Below are 8,220 nucleotides of genomic sequence, written 5' to 3'. Positions count from 1 at the left end.
TCACAGACCAGTAGAACGTGTCTCGTCAGGAGAGAGCAGAGGCGGCGTTCGAATAGCAGCAGACACGTAGCACGGCTGTTGCTGGGGGTCCGTCAAGAATTCTCTCGGGGATCGGCCATCGGCGAACGAAGCCGACACTGGAATTCCAGGAAGCGTGGAAAGTTCCAGAGCGGTGGTACGGATGCGCTGTTTTTTTGAAAGTGGAGAGTGCAGGCATAGCCGACTCGGCGACGCCTGTCACAGAAGACTTAACCTTTTGCGTTCCCTCCTGCTCTCCCGCGCGGCGCTCCCAGGGAACTTCGCGCGTTAATGCGTCCCCTCTGCCCCGTCGTCACCACGTTGACAAAAGCGCCCCGATGATGAGGGAAAGGGAAGAAGTATGCTATCTGCCGGCCCGTCCAGGTTGCAGGGAGCGTTTGGCACAGTCGGGAGGAAATAGGCAGCTGAAGAGGTTGGGTAGTGTGTCTGCGGGCGTGGAGGGCCGAATTACCGCGCCGAGGCACGCGTTCCATCGCGCAAGGCCCGCCGCCGTCGAGCCATCGCCGTATCGATAGCCACCCGAACCGGAGTCATCGCCTCGGCCCCCGTATGTGAATTGTCCGCCGGACTTTCTCCTTTTCCTACCTCTAACGTCTTGTATATTCATTCCTTCCTTCAATGCTCTGTACGCCTTCTTGTTCTCCGTAGTTGGATTTGCTTGTTTTTGTATTGTCTGTCTCTTGCTTGTCGCGTTTCGTGTTATGTATAGTTTCTGCTACTCCTCTGTTCGTTTTTACCTGTTTTTGTGTTTCCCTGCCTGTAAGTAAATATTTGTTTTAAACCCTCAACCCCATGAGTCCCTTCTCGATGGCCAACGCGCCGACACACGTGCACCACGCACGGGCTGACCGACCTCAACAAATAAATGTTGTCTGACGCTCGCTTATAGGCCACAGGGAAGCGCAAAGCGGCTCCTGTACCTCAACGGTTTGCGTAGGCAGCCAATTGACGAGTGATAGTTGTGACAAGGGTACATGTATGATTGAAGTGCGTGCCAGAAGTGAAAGCAGAGTAATGTTGTGGTGCTCAACTCGTAACTGTCTCGGTTTTGTCTCACGTATTTGCTCAACTCATCTGCAAACACACACAACTAAAAAGCTCCTAGCCTGTCGTCGAAGTGTGCCTTGAGAGCATTATATTTTTACTACTCAGTAATATCGCCAGAAGATGCCGACTAGAAAAACTGTTTAAAATAACGAACGAAACTATTAATGAGGGTAAGGGAGGGTTGACTATGTGTGGATGAGGGCGAGGGATGGCCAGCAAATTCTGTGAAGTGAGGGTGAGAGAGGGCCGGATAATTTCTCAAAATCAGGGCGAGGATGAACGAAGGCCATGCATTCAAAAGGGATGGCGAGGGAGGAAAATAAAAATGAGGGCATTTGCCACCTGTGGTGCAAAAAAATCATCGCTAGAAAAGTGAAGTGTTGTCTCCATGCGTGCTGGAAAAGGGTGGATTGGCTGAGAGCCCCTTCATACGCGCGGCGTGCCGCGACAGGCAGATGCCGATTGGCGGCCGCACGTGACACATGATCTTGTATTGTGATAATGCCATGTATCTCTGACGGAGCCCAATAAAGGGGAGTATTTTTCCACGCTTGCCGGGGCCAGACGTCAGGTCTCGTCTCTCCTTCGAGCACGGGATGCGCGGTGTCGTTTGGCGTCATAGAAACGGCACCCAAGCGGCGCCGCGACTACGACAGAAAGGGTGTGGTGGGGTGCCTTAATTATATGGACTAGTTCTGAAACAGCGATGTTACACTTTAGAGAGGAAAACCAAAAAAAAAGGACTGTATCCCTCATTAATAGTTTCGTTCGTTATTTTAAACAGTTTTTCTAGTCGGCATCTTCTGGCGATATTACTGAGTAGTAACAATATAGATGCTCTCAAGGCACACTTCGACGACAGGCTAGGCGCTTTTTAGTTGTGTGGACAAGTGGAGAAGAGCGCCATGACGTCGAAGGGAAAAGTAAAGCCTCCTCCGTTTACATCTATCCGACGTTATCTTTTCATAAAGGTTGAGCGTTGCCAACATGCTTACGCGATCAAAAGTTTACGGGACGTGAGTGTGCGGGAAGAAATGATATTTCGGAGCGCCACTTGCTCCTTTTCCTCTTGCCGTCGGCGCCAGCCTCTTCCGCTCAGGTCGTCTAGCGCCGGAGCCCATCTCGCATTCGCAGCGGATGTGGCTGTGTGGCGTCTATGCGGCGGAGTCTCGCTTTTGTTCCCTCCATGGAAGGGGATACCGTTCGCGTTAGAGGACACTTCCCACCAGGCTGCAATCCCGTGACGCGGGGAGAGAAGACAGCTGAGCGATGTGTTTGTACTTGGCTTTTTCTCCCTCTTCCTTCACAGGTGTGTCGCTCCGCACCGGTGCGCTCACCCAAGGAGCGTCGAGGGAAGTGCGACCTGCCAGACTCTTCAAAGCATCCTCGACCGTGGAATCGGCTGGACACGTGGAGAAGAGCGCCATGACGTCGAAGGAAAAAGTAAAGCCTCCTCCGTTTACATCTATCCGACGTTATCTTTTCATAAAGGTTGAGCGTTGCCAACGTGCTTACGCGATCAAAAGTTTACGGGACGTGAGTGTGCGGGAAGAAATGATATTTCGGAGCGCCACTTGCGAGGCAAAGCGACAATATATATATATACACACACACACACACACACACGCACGCACGCACGCACGCACGCACGCACGCACACACACACACACACGGTGTCCCAGCTGACTTGGACCAAGATTTATAAAAACTAAGCGTTCTTCAGAACTGAAATCGCGTGGATGTTGTTGAGGTTTATCTAAAGTTACAGTACCATTTTTTCGCTCCTCCTATTTGAATAATTAGTCGAGATAAAAAAAATTACTTTTTAAATATAGCTTGAAACGTTCAGGCGTCAATAGGAAAGTTGTGGATCTCCACAAATAACGTCCTACCCAGGCACTTCCAACGAGATAGACCTAGCGTGGCCATTTTTATTCGGGAAAAACGAAAGCCTGCGGAGTTTAAAAAATACCACGTGACAGCGCGCTCCGTGCGCCCGGATGCGCCGCGATTACAGCGCTCTCATTCGTGCTTCGTAAGAAACATCACCCGCTTTGGGCCTTTCGTGCTGCCCAAGGCAGGGCTTCGCGATGTGCTTGGTTCCAAGATAAGCGCCAGTGGGTTCGGGCGGCAATTGAAAGAAAGCGCGGCTCCTGTTTTTCAGCGTAATTCACACGACGTTATCAGGCTTGTTATATGCGTCTTTGCTTGTTGGGATCTTTCTCCAAAATTAAAACTCATGAGATTGTCATCGTTCCTCCGCATGCATTCTGCTAACGTGAGTGTGCAGTTATTGCCGCAGAAACGGGAGTCGCGCTTTCTTTCAACTTATATATATATATATATATATATATATATATATATATATATATATATATATATATATATATATATATATATATATATATATGTATATATATATATATATATACAGGGTGTCCCAGCTAAATGTAACCAAGGTTTTAAAAAATACGGGGTGTCCTAGCCGTGTGAAACCAAATGAGGGTTGTTTAGAGTCGCGTGACCTAGTCTGCAGTATTTTTTTCGTTCTTCAAGGTTGAATAATTAGTGAAGCTTAATTAACTAACTTTTTAATTATTGACTTGAGGAACAAAGTGTCAATCGAAAAGTTGTAGATCGCTTTGAGAAACAGCTTACTGAGACATTTGCAGCAAAGTAATACTTACGTATTGTAGTTTTTTTACCGGCCTTTAACCATAACCCGCACAATAAGAAAAAGCTTCCACATGACAACTGTGCCACTTCAACGTCCCAAGACGCGCCTTAAAGAACAAAATCCATTTTTTCTGAAGTCCTCTCCTCGATGAGACTTTGGGTGCACATCGGGGCAGAGAAGTGAGCGAGCAGCTGGTCACGTGACAACTTTCTTCTAAGGCTAATAAATGAAGCTACGTAAATCGTAACTTCACGGAAATAGCACTACTAGCGGTTTTTCGAGGTGATCTAAAACTTTTGCATTGACGCTTTCTTCCTGAAGTGAATAATTAAAAAGTTAGCTAATTAAACTTAAATAATTAATTAACTTTGAAGAGCGAAAAAAATACTCAAGACTAGGCCACGCGACTATGAACAACTCTGAGTTGGTTTTACTGGACTAGGACACTTCGCATCTTTTAAAAGTTTGGTTACATTTAGCTGGGACACCCTGTATATATATATATATATACGCTTCGTTAAAGGAAACATATTTATTCGACTCGACGTTTCGATCGGAAGACCGATCTTCTTCAGGAGTGATTTTACATTGTTAATGCATCCCCTTTTATATCCCCTTTTTTATATCCCCTTTGTGTTTACCACTTACCTGTTCTGTGCCCACCCCTATAAAAGGGGATGCATTAACAATGTAAAATCACTCCTGAAGAAGATTGGTCTTCCGATCGAAACGTCGAGTCGAATAAATATGTTTCCTTTAACGAAGCGTATACTTCGCATACATTCTTGTAAGCAGTCAAGTACTTCATGCTTTCCCAACCTATATATATATATATATATATATATATATATATATATATATATATATATATATAAGGAAAGGGTTGAAATACACTTCTTGAAATACACGGGTGGTGGACCGTCCTTAATCGGGGTAAGGTTGTTTGTGCCTATCTGGAAGAACCGCACCAGTGCCCACAATCTTACCCCGATGAAGGACTATCCACCATCCGAAACCGTCGGTAAAATAAATGTTTCTGTAAGAAGTGTATTTCAACCCTTTCCTTATATATATATATATATATATATATATATATATATATATATAAGGAACGTCGAGTCGAATAAATATGTTTCCTTTAATATATATATATATATATATATATATATATATATATATATATATATATATAAGGAAAGGGTTGAAATACACTTCTTACAGAAACATTTATTTTACCGACGGTTTCGGCCGTGGATAGTCCTTCATCGGGGTAAGGTTGTTAGCCTATCTGGAAGAACCGCACCAGTGCCCACAATGGGCACTGGTGTGGTTCTTCCAGATAGGCACAAACAACCTTACCCCGATTAAGGACGGTCCACCGCCCGAAACCGTCGGTAAAATAAATTTTTCTGTAAGAAGTGTATTTCAACGCTTTCCTTATGTTATTAGCAGTCGAGCAAGTTTTTTCATCGTTATATATATATATATATATATATATATATATATATATATATATATATATATATATATATATATATATATCGAGAACGATAACACGTGCTGGTCCTTCCGAAAACAGGATAAAGGCGTCGTCGCCTTCTTTGTCCGTTAGGTGTTCGTTCGTAGGCTGACGTAGGCAGTAGTTATTTTCAGCGATGTCAGAAATGCGGGCTCAGATGTGTTTTTTCCGGGCACCAGTGGCGGAAATCAACTGCCGCGTTTATTCGCCGGTAGTAGACAAACCCGGGTTATCTTTTTCGTAGCATTGCTACAAATATCTGTTGCTTCCGAGTGCAGCTCACGGCCCACTGTGCTCACTGTCACGGGTGTGATCCCAACTCACATCCTGATGGGGCCGAAATTAACACAGCCTGTACTATCGCTCTCAGTATAAGCGGCAACACACAAACTGTGGCCAGGGCCCAATTCTCGAAGCACTGCGAGCCCAGAGCTACTGAAAATTCCTGCATATAGCCGTTGATGGAACGGCAATTTTGGATTGAATGTTTTTGTTAGTTGGGTGCTCCGTGTGCAAGTCGTCGCAGGCTGTGCGTGTAAGCACTAGCCGCCAGTCGTTGTTAGTTGCACGCCCTGGTTCACTGCAGTAAACATCTCTAGCGATTTGGTTAATCCCCAGAATAGACCTTTCCACAAATTCCGCCGCGCCACCAAGCGGCCGCGCAAAGCACTCTGGGAAAACGGAGCGCCGCGGCGCCGCTCTCGCGTCTTTTCGTTCCGTCTCTGCGACTGCGCCTGATCACCGGAAAGCCTTCCTCTGCCATCTCGTCACCATCGCTGTTTCTTATACCTGTGCTACACGGGAACGTTCGAATGACATTCGAAAACTGGAATGACATTCGGACTCGACGGACGCGCGCGGTGCTACACGAAACCTTCCAAGCGCATTCGAAAGCCTCAGCTCGTTTTCAGTGTACAACGATGACGACGGCGGTGGTCACACTGCTCCGACAACGACACTATCACGGTCAACAGCAGCATGTGATTATAGTGAAATATCTAGTTTACTATAATATGATTGCAGTGGGACACGTTTTTCAGGCCAACGACACCGACGTATCCGATCGGCGGACGGTCAGCCTTGTCGGCGGCTGAGCGAAAGCACGGTGATGAGGCGGCGGTGCAAATATGTTCGCGCTTCTAAATGAGCGAAACGAACGGCCATATTTCACATGTGCACACCTGAACAGTCACCAGCGATAAGCGCTTGCCAAATTAATTTCAGTCGACGACGACTCCCTTCCCTTCCGCGACGACTATAGGCCTAGCGGGTCCGTGGGATATGATCTGTGATTGCGGCGGTTGTGATGAGCGAATCACTAGCTTTAGCGAATGAAAATGGTCACCGAGTGTAGTTTTGGCAATAGTGACCTGAAATTAATTATTGCTTACATCGCTGGGCACGCATATGATGAACGTGAAACGCCAGTGTGACCCAGACTGCCAAGCCGTGCTTTACGGCCAGCAGCAGTCGTCGCCGTCGCTAGCTTGTGGATGACAAGTTAGGCCGTTTCAGTTAAAGCGAACGGTCGCCAAACATACTTCTGGATAAAGTAGTTTAAAATAAAGTACTGATCACGTCGGAGGAAGCCGGGACAAAAAACGAGAAGCGCCGGTCCTGCGCGATGTTTAAGTGTTTTTCAGGCGTGCGATCGCACCATCGCTTCCCACACATTATCGCACTGCGTAAACAAGCACGGCTACAGCCGGTAAAAAAGAAAACAGGTTGATTAATAGAACTAAAGCGCCGATTGCGTTTTATGTCATAAAAACGAGTACTAACTGTTCGTACGCAGCGATGTAAACAACAGTATGAGTGCAGTTGTCCTCATCGGCGCACTCCTGGGGAAATTTCATGCTGACGCGGTAAATGTTCACTGCTGTAATATAAAATCTTCAAGCACTCCCTTAGACAGAACACGAGCTATTTGCTAAACATGACACAGTTGGTTGACACAGTAAGCGTGGCACAGTCGGATGTTGCGTTCCGCGGCCACGGATCAACAGCCGAGCACCACCAGACGCAGACCGGCGTTCTCCCAATGCATGTATACACAGAGCCCTCGCCGCTCATGTGCCCATGGTGGTGGTGAATAACTTTATTCATAAAAGCCCCCCCCCCAAAAAAAAAAAAAAAAAACGAAAATTATGCAGCAGCATTGCGGGCGGCCTTCAGGCTGCCGGTTGTGGCTTCCGCCGTACCTAGTCGCGACGCCCTCTGCCCCGGTCACCAGCCGAAGTTGGAGATTCGCATGTGCCCATTGCTCTGCGTAATCACAGCAGGCGTCCGTTCCGCATACACTCGGTGTGGAAGATCGTGGAGAGACGATCCATGTATCCCTTGCGCCCGCTAGGGTTGAAATGCGTACCATATATTTTGTGGTGTTTCGAAGGCTTCCACAGGGTAAATCGCCCTTGCGAACCTTGCCGATTTATCCTGCGCACCCATTCTAGCTTCAGCTTCTTGTCCTTGGGGAATGCGTGGTATGAAATGTTGTCCTTTCTCGTGTTGTTACTACAGCCGGGCACGCAGCACCTTTGACCGCCACCGCGATTCTAATCTGCAGACATGTCGAATGTCTAAAAAAATCCCCACATAATTGCAGACAGACTAAGAGATAACCACCACAGCAGTGCGCTGCAACATTTACAACGCGCACGAGAAGACGCACAACGCCTGAACACGGCGGCACAACACAGCAACACGCTTGACAGCAGACGACGCGGGCGGCGACCGCTCCTTTCTCCCATCATGCTTTGCGCGGATCCGCTAGGGGATGGCGCGGCGCTGCAATTTGTGGAAAGGTCTATTGGCTGCGGTTCTAATTTTCAGAGCCTGTACTTTACCTACCACAGTGCATCCTTCTACTCTGTGGAATCGATAAATACATGCGCATGCAGCCCAGGGGGAGGAAAGCGCGAGCCACTTCCGTTCAGGC

At 47.3% G+C, this 8,220-nt stretch overlaps 1 long non-coding RNA gene across 1 annotated transcript in view; it reads left to right on the top strand.

Moving 5' to 3' along the window:
• Positions 1-433: 433 nt before the first annotated feature.
• LOC149357522 (uncharacterized) overlaps positions 434-8,220 on the top strand; it is a 49,033-nt gene continuing 41,246 nt past the window's right edge. Inside the window, exons 1-2 of the long non-coding RNA XR_016289907.1 lie at positions 434-586; positions 2,396-2,529. This is a non-coding gene — a long non-coding RNA (uncharacterized LOC149357522). The remainder of the gene's footprint in view (positions 587-2,395; positions 2,530-8,220) is intronic.

Source organism: Amblyomma mixtum, chromosome 3, assembly GCF_055824585.1.
Source record: "Amblyomma mixtum isolate Tamu chromosome 3, ASM5582458v1, whole genome shotgun sequence".
Classification (NCBI taxonomy): domain Eukaryota; kingdom Metazoa; phylum Arthropoda; class Arachnida; order Ixodida; family Ixodidae; genus Amblyomma; species Amblyomma mixtum.
Note: the sequence above shows the minus strand (reverse complement) of the source record. Positions and strands in the feature narration are given on the sequence as shown.